The sequence below is a fragment of the Megachile rotundata genome, chromosome 2, assembly GCF_050947335.1.
Source record: "Megachile rotundata isolate GNS110a chromosome 2, iyMegRotu1, whole genome shotgun sequence".
Lineage (NCBI taxonomy): Eukaryota > Metazoa > Arthropoda > Insecta > Hymenoptera > Megachilidae > Megachile > Megachile rotundata.
Window position 1 is genome coordinate 5,593,133 of NC_134984.1, and position 17,328 is coordinate 5,610,460.

At 38.8% G+C, this 17,328-nt stretch overlaps 1 long non-coding RNA gene across 5 annotated transcripts in view; it reads right to left on the reverse strand.

Annotated features, from left to right (window-relative positions):
• The window catches only part of LOC105663862 (uncharacterized), a 129,932-nt gene that overhangs the window by 59,318 nt on the left and 53,286 nt on the right, over positions 1-17,328 (reverse strand). Inside the window, exon 4 of one of the 5 annotated variants that reach the window (XR_013040523.1) lies at positions 11,542-13,110. The exons of the other annotated variants lie outside the window; for them this stretch is intronic. This is a non-coding gene — a long non-coding RNA (uncharacterized LOC105663862). Of the gene's footprint in view, positions 1-11,541; positions 13,111-17,328 lie in introns of those variants that run through there. 5 annotated transcript variants of the gene reach the window in all.

Here is a 17,328-nt window from a genome sequence, read left to right on the forward strand (position 1 = left end):
GAGGAAAGGGACAAAGAAAAGAACGAAGAAAACATTGAAGAAAGGGTTGGACGCGAAGGAGTACCATTTCATGGGGTTTATCTTACTCCAGATCAGAGAAAAAGAGCAGAGGATGCTTTTAAATGATTGGAGGAATTTCTAAATCAGTAACCCCATTCCAATACAATGCCATTTAAGAAGACTAAAATTATCAATTTTAGGTAAGACAATTTTTAATTTGTGTAATTAAATATTAATGAATGCATCGTATTATTCTAAATATAATTCAAAATAATTTTTTCTTTTAGGTAATGGACATGGTAGTATAATCTATCTAGGCTACCGAATGTATAGGCTGGTAGAAATGTAATATGCGAATGTCTTTTGTTTAATTCCTCCTTGTTGTGTTCGGCTACCGGCGATGCACGCGCAACGTGCACCAGCGCGTTTTCAATTTATATCCATTAATTTATAGTAACATCCTTCATATTAATAAACAATATATATTTAATATTAACCAGCGTTAAACTCTGTCAGGACAACAATAAATTTATAATGTCTTGAGAGAAGAACGGAACCTATTCTAATATATCTACATATAACAGATAAAAAAATAAATTTTTAATTTTATTACATTAAAAAATAATTGTTTCTACTTTATTTGCAATTTTGAAGTTGTCCCTGTAAATTTATAAATCGTTTAATATTTGTAGTAGTTTATTGGTTCCAATCGTGTTTCGATTATACAGGGTATTACCTGTAACGCTACTCACGATTTTTCTCCCACTTGCAGCCACCTTACGAAAAAAAGTTTAGAATAAAATTTGCAGGGTATGAAGTGCACAATAGATATTAGTAAAGCAAATTTTGAAAACAGTTTGTTCTCTTGGCAAAGTCAAGGTCACCTTGGGTTTTTTAAATAGGAACATACATTTCTTTTTATTCATAGCTTTAGAGGACATCGAGACGAATTCAAAACATATATTACATGATATTTTTATTAACATATTACTCGATTTACAGAAGTGGAAATGTGAAGTAAAAGACTGGAATATTATGTGATGGAAGGCGGCAAATGTTACATTTTGAACATGTAATTAAATAAAGTGTATTTTTCTTATATTCTAGTCGCGTGTTTACATTCAGTGATCTCTTTGGAACCAAATAATGGTTACCCTACCAAAGTCAAAAGCTAAGTACTTTACTCGCTATTTTGAAACTTTTATTGTCAATTAAACCAGTAAATATAGATGTCGTGCTTTGTCTTCTTTTAATCAGAAAAATGTGAGGTATCTATTGGTAAAAGTTGGATATCGAGAAAATCAAAAATAAAAAAGTTTTATATTTGTATATGTATTGCTTCACGGATATACCCCAACCTGGATCATGTTATATTCCTCGGCGATCGAGTTTCGTGGCGTCTAAAGGGGTTTTCCCCGCAGTGGTGGGGATAACTTTGGTGCACATATCGTACAGGTCATTTGTACAGATATCGAATATTTACTGTATCATTTTGCAGATCGCAAAGTTCTGCTTGCAATTCTAAACTTTATTTCTCGATTGGCACAGTGAGAGGATTTTCAAAAAGAATTAAGTCATTTCTTAGCGTTTCAAAGTGATTGAAAGGCGTATCAAATTAACTTATTAAAGAATTAATAATATTTAAATGTCTTTTAAAATTGCAATTTGTGCCGTATTCTTCAAAGACAATCTGGCAAAATGGAAAAAAGTAAAAAATCTAACTTTTTAATTGACATTTAAATAATTGTAATTTTCTACGAAAAGAATCGACATGACTAACTAATTAAGAAATAATCTGGTTGGTATTTTGTAGCTTAAAATTTAAAATATTTAAATGGTTTGTCATGTCTGTTATGAGCGCAAGCTCGCAAAGCGAGTCTACAGCCTTGAAAAGACTTTAACTCTTCATATTTTTCGACAAAATTTTGCTTGCAAGAAAAGGAAGATCTCTTTTCTTATTGCAAAGAATGTTTCTAAACACTTTCCTGCACTAACAATAAGCCACCAAACTTCACAATGTAGGGACACATCTGTGTATGTTCTTGGAGAAATTGCTGAAACTTTTTATGACTAATTGTAAGAAATTTTTTACCACTTTTAATAATATTAATAATTTTTGTGACGGTTTGCATTGCCGTTGATAGTTTGACAACTTTCCCACATAACGCTTCTTGATGAATTATGCAACTTTCTATGAGTTTCCTACTAGTCACTTATAAGTAATAAACTATTTTAGCCAAACGGAGTTTTGGAGATCTCTAAAATTTATTTTTTTCTTTCTGACATGTTGTTTATGAGGGGTCTGTATGCGTCAATATTTTCACAAAAATTATCGGAACATTCTGTAACAGCTTCTTCGTAACCATAAATCGGCAGGTCAATTCCTATTGAGGCTATATAACCTCGTGAAAATGCGGAAACAAATAATTTGCTTTCGAGATTTTGTACTGACCGTATGTTAATATGCGAACGATCTGTATTTTTATGTTAGTGAAAATATATTTTAGTCCGCGCAAATAAGTGCTAAAGAAGATTGTAAATCTAGGTTTGATAAAAGACGAGCTTATAGCTATTCGAGGAAGAGAAATATATCATGGAAAAAACGGTTCAATATACTTGAAATGCAGTCCCCCAAGAAAATGTTAGTACAATTTCCCAAAAAGTGAAAACTGCTGGAGATATTGATGTGGATCCAACATCTGGGAATAGAACATTTAACTTTGTTGCGGTTTTCTCTGCTATTTCTGAAGTAATCAAGTGCGATGGAAGTGTTTACTGAGAGTGGCAAACATGGTTTGGGATTCAAAATTGTTGTTTCGTGTGGAAAATATACGGACACAATTATTCCTAATAGCCCATTTATCGATAAAGCATATGAGATCAATCGCCGAATTATTTTTGTATGCGATTATTAGGCATTGGTCTCAATGGCATTGAAAAATGTTGTGCTTTTATAGAGCCTCATCTACCAATTTTTCATTCCTTTTATGATAAAGTTGTGCAGAAAATTAGTTGCAACTACTGCTGTTGCTACAAATAGCATGAAAAATGTAGTGGAAACTGGAAAGGCAAAATCACAGGAAAACGATAACACATATTATTTAACGATTTCGGGCAATGGATCATGGAGAAAATGTGACTTCACATATTTATTTGGTGTATCAGCTCTTATCGGATGGTTTTCTGAGAAAGTAGGCAATATGGTTGTGAAGTCAAAATATTGTAAGTCCTGTGAATTTTGGAAAAAAGAAATTGACACTGAAGAATATGCAGAATGGAAGATATCTGGTAAGATAGAGGTCGACACGACAATGGAAATGTTTCAACGCTCGACATCATTACACAATGTGTTTAATTTCCATATTAAAGTGGCAAAAATAAATTTATTAAGAAGTTGATAACGTCTACTGATGTCGGTAATAAGACGTCGATAATTATGAATGTTAGATTACACTGTCCAACAAATTTTAACTTTTTTTCGACGTTTCTAATTTCGACCAGTGATTCTGATAGGTTTTTTCGTGCTGATTACGAATCTGCAACCCGTTTTTCTCCAGCACGTACAGTTTTTGATAAATTTGAGTTTGAAAAAAAACACATTTTTAAAATTTGAATTAATTTTGTGAGGTAACTATAAAAGATACTAAGATTCTGTTTACATCAAAAGATTCTATAGACCTTCCCGAATATAACGATATCTGCGTTTTATACATTCTGAATGTTTAAACATGTTTAAATGGCCACTGAACGCCGAGAGACACGGATTTTGCACCAATTTTTACGTATATTTTTCAATTTATCTTAAAGAGTAAGGGTTGTAATCGTACAAAGTACGCTCACATATTAGCGATTCATAGTTCGCGGATTGCGGGGTGGGGTAGAGAGCAATTAGGCAGACTATTTCGTCACGCGCCCTAATAGCGTGTTATCCCCTCCAGGTAACAGGTGAGCGATCGACCCGCAAGCCGTGAAATCGATCGTCACTCTGATCTCTACCGGCTTCTAGATCACTCGTAATTCTAACAAGGGGGTCCACCTAACGAAAAACGGAACATAGCTTGAGTCAAACTGACTATCGAACACGCAGTAAAACGGCTGGTGCTCGCGGTTATTGTTCGCGCCTCAAACTGAGAAGTCGTTGATCCAAACTGTATCACGGCACGGTTACGCGTTATTCCCGCGATTTGGAAAATCGGAGATTTTGCAACCGGGGGATCAGAGTCAATTAGGAAACCACTCCAGATTTACGTACATTCGAAGATCCGAGAACCGAGACTCACTTATTTCTAAAAGTGCCTCTCCCATCTTGAGTACTCGCGAATGTAGTACGACTGAAGCCAATGGTGATAACGTGTTTGAGGCCCTAGATCCCAAAAACTCGTTTTTCATCCATTCCTGAGCTCAGGCATTTTAATGCAGTTTGGAGTGCGAAGTAGGTGACGTGATAAATCTAATAGACAGAAAACTTCCAAGTTATTGTTAATTTGAAAATCGGAGAAACGAGACCCGCTCACTCAGACGAGTGCCTCTCCCATCTCACGTATAGACGAATTACAAACGAGCAAAGCCAGGGGTGATAACGAAGCCTTCAGGCCCCAGAAACCCTCAGGTTCGTTATTCACTCTCTCCTGAGCTCGGGCAGTTTACTGCAATTTGGAAGTTCTTTTTGGCGTGACTCGGAACCAGAATTGAGGATTTGGAGCTATCATTACCCTTGTGTGTCGTGAGTTATATCGGGGCCGGAACCCACACGATTCTCGAGTGTGCATTCCTTCTCTTACTGTTAGCTCATAGCCACAGTGGCGTGGCCAATGTCAAATGTGATTGAGTGGCTCACAAACCCACTGATCATATTTTGAACATTCCTGTGTCACACGCTCTAAAGAGCGTAGTCTAACGATAGTGCGCCGCGAGTTGAGCACCAGCATCCTAGCTAGAATAACTTCCAAACAATGTATTAAAGTCAAAGGGGTTTTTGTCGCACGTGTCACTCGCCGCGGCCTTGTCAAGGCCGAATATATATTTACCACGCTAGGTGACGAACGCTCATCTGGGTATAAACATCAGTAGCTAGCGAATTCCAAATCGTTTTTGTAAACTCTCCGGAGTATAAGAACAGAAATCTAGTCTAAAGCGGATATCACAATCTCCCATCAGCGGATTTGCTTTTCAAAGAATTTTGCCATTAATATCGCGGGGCCACGTTCAAGCGCTCGGGGTATAAGAACAAAGAATTTATAAACTATCCATATTAAATACTAAAGTTTAATAAATTTCGTGTCTACCAGATTTTAACGAGTGTGTCATTGGCTGAATTACTGTCCTTCCTCTTGCCTTGAAATCTTTCAACGCGAACCCTATTCTAAAAAGGTCCGTACTCTCCTCTCGCAACATCTCCTTTCGCTCGGCTAATCAGGGAAGGAAGAAGTGTTACAAAATTGGCGCCCGAACAGGGACAAGATAGGATAGGTTTCAGCTCGAGAGTCAGTAGCTCAATTAATTTCAAAATGTCGAAAGGAACGAGGGCTAAATCGAAAAAGCAATTTGACCAGTCTTACGAGGACGAGCTGGTAGGAGATGAACGTATAGGTGAGCAGGTTGATGGTGGTTTCTTTAGAGGTTCTCAGCTTCCGCGTTCACCGGTTAACACAGGTACGCGAGCCGATGTATCATTAGAACAGCAACCTCAGAGTATCGCTCAGGTAGATAGAGCCGCGAATGATGAGGATCAATCTAACGTAACTCTCGATAGCATTGCAAAACTCCTTTCGGAGATCAGGGATAGGCAGGATCGTCAAGAATTGCGTTTTAAACAGTTAGAAAAGGAATTGAAAACTCAGGTAGAAAATAGGGTTACGCAGGAAGGTGATGATCTGTTCCAAACGCTCACACAATTTCGCCAGGAAATCCGCGAAGACGTACACCGCTTTAGGGCTGAATTAGAAGGAATGAGCACGGTTGGAGTACCGGCAAGGTCAACTAGGCACGAAACTTCGAGAGTACAAGATTTACAGTCGCGTTCGCGTCCGTTGTTAACAAGTCATAAAGAAACTCGTAAAACTGTTAAAAGACAGGACGACCAAGGTAGAACATCTCTTGCCGTAGAACGTCCATTCCGGGTGAAACCACAGCTCCCAAAATTCGAAGGGTTGGTAACGGAGCGACCGCCAAAGTTTTTGCGGGAGTTGGAAAGGTTTATAAAGGTTGCACAAATCCCTCAGGAAGAGATGCACGTGATAATAGATCAGTCGTTGAATGGGGTTGCTAGCGAATGGTGGGACTTAGTTTCCAGTCAGGTTAGGACGTGGGAGGAGTTTGCCAATAGTTTTCTGAATCAATTTTGGAGCATGGCGGTGCAAAGGAAAATACGAACGAACCTAGAGTCAAAATACTACCGCGACGATGCAGGAATGACTCGGGTTACATATGCTATGCGATTGATAGGCAACGCACGAGATCTAACTCCACGTCGATCCGATGAAGAAATCGTCCACATAGCCGCAAGACATTTCACCCAGGCAATCTATGATGCTGTCTCTGCACAAAATATCACTACTGTAGACGCTTTTCTCGCTCTGTTGGACAGATGGGACAATGGGGGTACCATTAACCGTTTCCAATTACGCAACCCGGATCAGAATTCTACGTCAAGAACAGCATCAACGCAGAATAATCAATATCGTAACAACGTAAATACGTCAAATCAAATCCGAAACAACCTCCAAACTGGTAATTCAGTACCACAAGAGGCGCCACGTAATCGTTACTATGATAATTATCGCAATCAACAACCACGCAATATAGATTCTCGACGAGAGACCACACCGGTCAAGGTTAGGCTAACTGAGATCGAGGAAGACCCGGATACAGGCCAGATAGAACAAACCAAGGAGCTAGTTGAGTTGTCGAGAAACGAGGATTGAGGTCCCCGACAAAAGAACTTAGCTCAACCCCGGTGACAGTTCAGGGAACCTCTGTAAGAAAGAAAAGGGGAAGTGAAAGCAATAACGTAGTGATGTCCTTATTTCCAAATGTGCGCGAAGAGTTAGCAATTAGCGATCGAACCGTCCACCAACCAGTTCGTTCGAATCAAAGTCCAGAGATTCAAGTACGGGCTCACGGCATTCCTGTGATAGCGTTGCTGGACACAGGGAGCGCAATAACGGCAATGTCAGAGGCCTGGTACCAGCAACATTACGAAAAACTCAAAGAATGTCCAACCCGTCCAATCGCGAGCAGTTGCGTGGTCGGGGCAACAGGATCGAAATCAGTACGTTTGAAAAAGCAGCTTTTTATCAAAATTCAGTTCGAGTCAACGGAACAATTAGCTCCTGTGGTAGTTGTCCCTGGTTTGATACATTCTTTCATTCTGGGAATCGACATCTTACGAGCTCTTAGATCGGTATTGGATTTGGAGAAAGATCGTCTATTTATTAAAGAAGGACAGGGAGAAACTGCCCTCGATATGAAGCCCCTGGGAGATGAGTGGACAGCCGGACCAGAAGAAGATAATCAGGTTCTCGCTCTGAAAACAACTGATGAGAAACAACTTCAATCCATCGAGGATCGAATTGACGACAAGTTAAAAATGTGCGAGATGAGTTCATCTCAACGTCAGCGATTGAAAGAGGTAATTCTCAATTATCAAGAAATTTGGAGTGATCGTCCAGGTCGTGTACACTGCTATCAACATCAGCTTCGAGTGTGCCATGACGTCCCGTTTATTCAACGAACGTATCCTATTCCGATTAAATATTTAGAACAGGCAGACGTAGAAATCGATAAGATGTTGCAGTACAATATAATTCAACCGTCCAACAGTTCGTATATTAACCCTCTTGTTCCGGTCATTAAAAAGAATGGATCTCTGAGATTGTGTCTTGACGCACGCATGTTGAATCGGCTTCTTTTGGCCGATAACGAAAGATCCGAGTCAATCGATCAAATTTTTCAACGTTTTCCGGGAGTTAATTATATGACAAGTCTTGATTTAACAAACAGCTTTTGGCAGATTCCTCTCTCTCCTGAGTCATACAAATATACAGCTTTTCTATATCGTGGAAGGTGTTTCGAATATACAGTAACTCCGTTCGGGTTAAAGACAAGTTCGGCAAGCCTTGTTCGTGCTCTCAGACGAGTATTAGAGGGTTTAGAATCCTTCATGATAAATTTCATAGACGATCTATTATGCATTTCCATCTCTTTTGATCAACACCTAAAGCATCTTGCAGAGTTGTTTGAACGACTGAGGGAGCATGGGTTAACGGTCAATTTAGATAAATGTCAATTCATGGCGAAAGAGATCACTTTTCTGGGTCATGTGTTGTCCCCAAGGACTAAAGCAGGATCCAGAAAAGTTAGCGGCCATTCGTGATTTTCCGGCTCCTTCAAACGTCAAACAGCTCCGTGGTTTTTTGGGATTAATTAATTTTTACAGTCGGTTCGCTAACCATCATGCCCAAGTGATTGCTCCGTTACTAGGCTTATTAAAAAAGGGAAGGCGATGGGAATGGTCATCCGAAATGGAAGAAGCTTTTAAACGAACTAAAGAAGTCTTCTGTCAAACGGTCGTTCTTCGTTTTCCAATTCCAGACCGCGAATATTACCTTTCAACAGATGCTAGTTTTTCTGGACTAGGATGTGTCTTGGCTCAATATGATGATAAGGAAGAATTAAGACCAATCTCATTCGGAAGTAAGACTCTCAAAGGAGCAGAGCTCGCATATTTTACATCTGAAAAGGAATTGTTGGCAATTGTATGGGCATTGGCGAAATTTCGAACGTATCTTTACGGATCTCAGGTAATTTTGTTAACAGATCACCATGCTCTCACGTTTCTGATGAGCAGTAGATTTCTCAGTCAAAGATTGACGAGGTGGATCCTATCGATTTAGGATTACTCGATCGAAATCAGACATTGTCCTGGGAAAGACAATGTTCCAGCTGATTGCCTAAGTAGAATGCATTTATGGTCAGCGAGTTTTAACTCCAATAACGAAACTAAAATTCCAATTCTCACCACGTTAGTGAGACAATTATCTAAAGATTTAGTCCACTTGTTCGTCAATATATCAAAGTATCAAAGATCTGATCGACGGCTAGGAGAAATTATTAAAACACTTGAGCGCGATTCAAACGGGTTAGAGAATAAATATAGCCTTAAAGGAGGAGTACTATTCCATATGAGTAAAAACTTAGGGTGGAGGTGTGTAATTCCGCAAGACAAAGTCATCTCGTTAATACAGGAAGTCCACGAAATCTATGCTCATCCCGGAAGCGACAAGTGTATTAAACTAATTAGTGAAGCTTTCTATTTTCCTAAATTGGCGAGAATGGTTCGCAGATACATTTCGTCGTGTGATATCTGTCAACGGGTTAAAGTCTTAACACATCCAATCCATGCGGATATGCAATTGATTCTTCCATGTGCACCATTAGATCTGGTATCCATAGATTATTATGGACCACTGCCAACCGCTCAAGCTGGTTTTAAATACCTTGTCGTGTTTGAAGATGTATTTTCAAAATTTGTTAAATTGTATCCACTTAGGCGCATTACTACGAAGGTAACAGTGGCGAGGTTGATTAAAGAATTCATTCCAAAAATTGGGAAACCAGAGCGCATCATAACTGATCATGGAACTCAATTCACGTCGAAAGTATGGTCTGAAATGTTAAGACAGCTAAATATAAAACACGTTTTGTCATCGATTCGCCACCCACAGAGTAATCCAGTAGAAAGGGTTAACAGGGAAATAGGAAGGATATTTAGAACTCTAATTCAGACGAAACACTCGACTTGGACAAAGTATATTCCAGTAATAGAAACCTGTTGTAACGAACTGTATCATTACAGTACGGGATGCGCGCCTATAGAACTTTTAGAAAAACGATTTCCTAATCGTCCGTGGGATAAGTGGATGAATCGTTACGTAGAGAGAAATAATCTAGACCAGTCTCATGAGTATAAGTTACAGCTCGCGCGGGAGATTATGTTAAAAAGGGGCCGTAAACGGCAGGAACGGGCGAATTCGGGGCGCATCCCGTATCCGTTTAAAATTGAGGAACAGGTATTGTTGAGAACAAATCCTATATCATGTGCCGCTGATCGGGAGATTGCGAAATTCTTTCACTTATATGAAGGGCCGTATCTTTTATCGCGCCAAAAAGGTCCGGCGACCTTTGAATTGCGTCACCCGGAAACGAAGGAACTTCGGGGAATTTTCCACGCATCCAATCTACGCCCCTACAAGCCGCCGATCAGCGAAGGAGAGTATTGTTACCCGGGAAGGGATGAGACCATCAGCCATCCTCTAGCCGGGGAAATCGCGGAAAAGACCATGAGCCCACTCTAAGGACCACCATGGGGTGGGGATAATGAGTGGGGGGACACACACCCAGGTACGAAGACGCGTCGTGATCACTCAGATCATTTCATATTCAGCAATTGGCCAAGTGACATCGAACACAACCGTGCCATCATAAGAGACCATGGACACACAAACGCAAATGAAGAAAGACGTAGGGAGTCAAGCCTACGCCAGGTGGGCAATGAAAATTAATGTTTAATCATTCGAATTAAACATTAAAACACCATCGAAATGGTTTTCGCCCGCCCAAGGCAGGGCGGCCCGTGGACGAGGGTTTTAAATTTCTGCAATAAAAAAGGATCAACGAACGCAGACCCCACGGGCGGGGATCCCGAAAGATTCCGATGGAGGAAAAGGTCGACGGCTGGCGCCATCAAAAGGCAGCAAACCGGATAGCAAGGCAACCGCGGACGCAGAAGAACAACCAACTGCTATGCCTCCCGAACGTGAGGGGTCTCCGCTAAGCCAATTGGCTGCATTAGATGACAGTGGCGATTCATGGGAGTTATGTCCGGAAGAGGACCCGGAAGCAGAGGGTCATCGGCTGCAGAACGAGGCCAGGGCCGTCACAATCGGGCCTACAGCGGACGACCCTAGGATTATTCCGAATCCGCTCATCAATCCCCGCGACCCACTCGGCCTCCTGCAGCTGACTGAGGAGCTGCTAGACACATATTTAAAAAAAAAAAAAAAACAAACAAAGACTGAAAGTTTCCGTTTTGTTCAGTGATTTTGTTCAGTGTTTCTAGTCGTGTATATATATAAAAAAGAGAGAAAAACACAATAGATATATGTAATTGCGTAATTTCGTTTCATGAAGAAAAGGTTATTTTGTTATTAAGGAAAGAAATCCTATTTTCTTTAAGTGACATTTAAGTTTACGCGACATTGTAGGTCTGTAGAGATATTATTTGATTTGTTAGAAAAGTTTTTTTTTTTTGTTGAAGAGGTACTTTGAGTTGAGTTGGAAGTTATAAGCATTATGACGCCAAATATTCTGTTCACGCGACGTTCTATGTTTACAGGAGTATTATTTAGTTTTATTAAAAAGTTTTTGTTTGAGAGAGACACTATTTTATTTGATTTAACAGTATTATGACAACAAACACTCTATTTTTTTTTTTTTTTTTGCATTTGTAAGAATTGTATTTGGTTTAATTATTTTATTTAACTTACGGTACAAATCATAATTATTCCAAAGACTAGCTTTCTATGAACACAGAATAAGTTCCTTGTTTTGTTGTGTAAAAGAAAAAGGTTTTGTTTTGTAAGTCACGCGAACTTCTTTTGTGTGTATTGATGAGAATTTCTACTTATATGCGGCGATGTTTATTTGAGAATTTCATTCATTTCTTCTTACATGGATCAATTGTATCTTTGCATAAATTTTAGTGAATTCAATATATTGTTTGTTTGCGCAGTTTTCTTTTGCGTTTAGTATTAAATATTTTTCTATAGTTTAAAAGAATCGATATTTTGTTTGTTTGCGCGTTACCAAGTTATCTTTTGCGTTTACATTACTTTGCGAGGGCGATTAATACGATGTTTATACCCAGCTCTTTAAATCACATTTCCGTACCGGCAATGCTCCCATCCGGAGGGGAGGGCATATGTAACCGTACAAAGTACGCTCACATATTAGCGATTCATAGTTCGCGGATTGCGGGGTGGGGTAGAGAGCAATTAGGCAGACTATTTCGTCACGCGTCCTAATAGCGCATGCGTGTTATCCCCTCCAGGGGACAGGTGAGCGATCGACCCGCAAGCCGTGAAATCGATCGTCACTCTGATCTCGACCGGCTTCTAGATCACTCGTAATTCTAACAAGGGGGTCCGCCTAACGAAAAACGGAACATAGCTTGAGTCAAACTGACTATCGAACACGCAGTAAAACGGCTGGTGCTCGCGGTTATTGTTCGCGCCTCAAACTGAGGAGTCGTTGATCCAAACTGTACCACGGCACGGTTACGCGTTATTCCCGCGATTTGGTGTTATATCCCCACCGATGTAGTGGGTGGAAATACAACCGCGAGGGAAAAACGTTGGGTCCTAGTCCCGATTTCGAGAGGTGCAAGGGAAATTAACTTAATGATTATAAAATGCTGAGTATAAAAACGTATATTTTACGAACTGTTTGGAATGGAGTACTTTACGAGAGTGTTGTCTCTTCGTTCGATCTCGATCAGGGTTAGGAGTCTTGGTTTGAAGGGAAGGGAGATTCTGGGTAGGTAAGCAGGAAAGGACAGTTGGACTGTGGGAATAGGACTGTGCTGTTCTTGCACATTCTTATCATGAAGTTACTCTTATGCTACTTGCTTATAATGAAATGGTTACAGTAATACGCATAATAATAATAATAATAATAGTAATGATGATGATAATAATAATAATAATAATAATGATAATAATAATAATAATAATAATAATAATGATTATAATGACGTTAATAACGACGGGAGGAGTAGGATATAACATTGGAAAATCGGAGATTTTGCAACCGGGGGATCAGAGTCAATTAGGAAACCACTCCAGATTTGCGTACATGCGAAGATCCGAGAACCGAGACTCACTTATTTCTAAAAGTGCCTCTCCCATCTTGAGTACTCGCGAATGTCGTACGAGTGAAGCCAATGGTGATAACGTGTTTGAGGCCCTAGATCCCAAAAACTCGTTTTTCATCCATTCCTGAGCTCAGGCATTTTAATGCAGTTTGGAGTGCGAAGTAGGTGACGTGATAAATCTAATAGACAGAAAACTTCCAAGTTATTGTTAATTTGAAAATCGGAGAAACGAGACCCGCTCACTCAGACGAGTGCCTCTCCCATCTCACGTATAGACGAATTATAAACGAGCAAAGCCAGGGGTGATAACGAAGCCTTCAGGCCCCAGAAACCCTCAGGTTCGTTATTCACTCTCTCCTGAGCTCGGGCAGTTTACTGCAATTTGGAAGTTCTTTTTGGCGTGACTCGGAACCAGAATTGAGGATTTGGAGCTATCATTACCCTTGTGTGTCGTGAGTTATATCGGGGCCGGAACCCACACGATTCTCGAGTGTGCATTCCTTCTCTTACTGTTAGCTCATAGCCACAGTGGCGTGGCCAATGTCAAATGTGATTGAGTGGCTCACAAACCCACTGATCATATTTTGAACATTCCTGTGTCACACGCTCTAAAGAGCGTAGTCTAACGATAGTGCGCCGCGAGTTGAGCACCAGCATCCTAGCTAGAATAACTTCCAAACAATGTATTAAAGTCAAAGGGGTTTTTGTCGCACGTGTCACTCGCCGCGGCCTTGTCAAGGCCGAATATATATTTACCACGCTAGGTGACGAACGCTCATCTGGGAATAAACATCAGTAGCTAGCGAATTCCAAATCGTTTTTGTAAACTCTCCGGAGTATAAGAACAGAAATCTAGTCTAAAGCGGATATCACAATCTCCCATCAGCGGATTTGCTTTTCAAAGAATTTTGCCATTAATATCGCGGGGCCACGTTCAAGCGCTCGGGGTATAAGAACAAAGAATTTATAAACTATCCATATTAAATACTAAAGTTTAATAAATTTCGTGTCTACCAGATTTTAACGAGTGTGTCATTGGCTGAATTACTGTCCTTCCTCTTGCCTTGAAATCTTTCAACGCGAACCCTATTCTAAAAAGGTCCGTACTCTCCTCTCGCAACATCTCCTTTCGCTCGGCTAATCAGGGAAGGAAGAAGTGTTACAGGGTCTAGCGGAAAATTGAACTATACCACGCGATAGAGCAGATTTTCACCTTTAAAATGCACCCATAGAAAGTTGTAACATCGTTTTTTTTACGATGCCAGAAAGCAAAATAGCAACGCGCGACACGAGATGAGGCCAGTGGTGCTCCGCATTAGAGCGGCCGTTTCGTATCGCGCCTCTATTAACGCGATGCGAGCGCTTTAATAAACTGCACAGTTTATTACAGTTAATATTATTACTACTATTATTGTTGTTGTGTTTATTGTTAATCTTGATATTATATTATATATTCCTTGCTATCAGTTTATTTGTTATTAAAACAATTTTTTCTAGTAAAACTAGATTTATTATTCATATAATTTTATATGCTTATAGAATGGGCATTTTTTCTAAGTAATGTATTTTGTGATGTAATTGAAAACATTTTTGTGAAAGCTCATAATTTACTTGGCGAATTTTTTTAATGTCACTAATATATAATAAAATATAATTTATGCGAGATAATAGTTGCTTTATATTTTTATAATCCTGGTTTATGATCCTCCTTATTCCAACTTCCTCCATAGAGGTTTTTGCCGTTGTATTTTGGGAAAGACACTCATTTGTTCATGTATTGTTCATAATGACAAATGCCGTATAGTACATATGCGTTTAGACAACGAAATTCACGTGTTTTCAGATTCCCTTCAGTTTTGTCAGATCATTGAAACAGACCATTAGCGATTTGAATTTTTTGAAAAAGTATTACATATTAAAGCCTAACAGTAAGGTGTTTAGTTTGATTATAGTTGCCTTGTTACTAGTTAATCTGTTATTTGTTAAAATATATTTATTCAATTTCATATACTATTTTACTAGTTTAGTTTAAGCATTTTCAGTTTATTATAATTAATGTCGTCTAATATGTCGCGTAAGTGCTTCAACAATCCGAACTCATTTTGTTATGTGTGTAGTGAATTAGTGTTAAAAGGTGCGCAACGGACTATAACTCCACAAATTGAAATAGCTTATAATGAATATTTTGGTATTAAACTTGGTGACCAGGACAAGTATTGGGCTCCTCATACATGTTGTCGAAGATGTGCAACAGCACTAACTTCATTTATGAAAAATGGGAAAAGAACAATGCCCTTTAATATACCGTCAATATGGAGGGAGCCATCAAACCACAATACAGATTGTTATTTTTGTTTAATTAATATTACGGGATACAAGAAAAAGGACAAAAAAAAGATTGCGTATCCTAATGTTCCATCGGCCATTAGACCTGCTCTGGAAGATAAAGTACATCCACCACCACTTGTGCCCCCTTCGCGTGATATATTAAACGCATCGAGTTCATCCGATGACACAACTTCAGAATTTCTTCAAGGCAGTGAGGTGCACTTGATTAATCAACAAGAACTAAATGATTTAGTGCGAGATTTAAATTTGACCAAAGAAAAAGCAGAAGTATTAGGTTCCAGACTCCAGCAATGGAATTTGCTTGAAAAAGACACAACAATCACGCATTTCCGAAACCGGACAGACGAATGTAAAAAATATTTCACGACTGATGATAGGATTTGTTATTGTTGTAATATAGATGGACTGTTCGCAAATTTGAAATATCATCATCAACCCGAGGAATGGAGATTGTTTATAGATTCCTCAAAAAAAAGTTTAAAAGCTGTACTACTCCACATTGGAAATATTTATCCTTCCATTCCAGTCGGATATGGCGTGAAAGTAAAAGAAACATATGAAATTTTCAAACTATTACTTGAAAAAATAAATTACAGAAAATATAATTGGTACATAGTAGCAGACTTTAAAGTAGTAGCAATACTAACAGGTCTACAAGGCGGTTATACAAAATATTGTTGCTTTCTATGCGAGTGGGATAGTCGAGCCAAAAGCGAACATTATAAACAGAAAACGTGGCCAACAAGACAAATTTCCATTCCAGGCGAAAAAAATATAAAATATGAAGCACTCGTTGATTCCAATAAAATATATTTACCTCCACTACATATCAAATTAGGTCTAATGAAAGCGTTTATAAAAGCTGCAAGCAAGAATAGACAAGTTTTTGAATATTTAAGAATGAAATTTCCTGGTCTGTCAGAGGCCAAGATAAAAGAGGGCATTTTCGTGGGTCCGCAAATTAAAACTTTAATTGGAAATGAAGATTTTGTTAATATAATGGCGCCACATGAGAAACAAGCGTGGGTAGCGTTTGAAAATATCTGCAAAAACTTTCTTGGAAAACATCGGTCAACAAATTATATACAAATAGTGAAAGAGCTAATAGATAATTTTCATAAATTAGGATGCAACATGTCATTGAAAATGCACTTTTTACATTCGCACTTAGACTTTTTCCCATGTAACCTTGGTGATGTCAGTGACGAACACGGTGAAAGATTCCATCAAGATATTTCCGTTATAGAAAACAGATATTGTGGCAAAGATAGTGCTGCAATGCTAGCGGATTACTGTTGGAACTTAATGATAGAATCACCTACACCTCATAAACGTCAGTCCAGAAGAAAAAAATTCTAGGTAAGTTTGCAAGCTACAAATATTCGTTTTGTTTCACTCTTACTAGAAAAAATTGTTTTAATAACAAATAAACTGATAGCAAGGAATATATAATATAATATCAAGATTAACAATAAACACAACAACAATAATAGTAGTAATAATATTAACTGTAATAAACTGTGCAGTTTATTAAAGCACTCGCATCGCGTTAATAGAGGCGCGATACGAAACGGCCGCTCTAATGCGGAGCATCACTGGCCTCATCTCGTGTCGCGCGTTGCTATTTTGCTTTCTGGCATCGTAAAAAAAACGATGTTACAACTTTCTATGGGTGCATTTTAAAGGTGAAAATCTGCTCTATCGCGTGGTATAGTTCAATTTTCCGCTAGACCCTTACTCTTTAAGATAAATTGAAAAATATACGTAAAAATTGGTGCAAAATCCGTGTCTCTCGGCGTTCAGTGGCCATTTAAACATGTTTAAACATTCAGAATGTATAAAACGCAGATATCGTTATATTCGGGAAGGTCTATAGAATCTTTTGATGTAAACAGAATCTTAGTATCTTTTATAGTTACCTCACAAAATTAATTCAAATTTTAAAAATGTGTTTTTTTTCCGACTCAAATTTATCAAAAACTGTACGTGCTGGAGAAAAACGGGTTGCAGATTCGTAATCAGCACGAAAAAACCTATAAGGATCACTG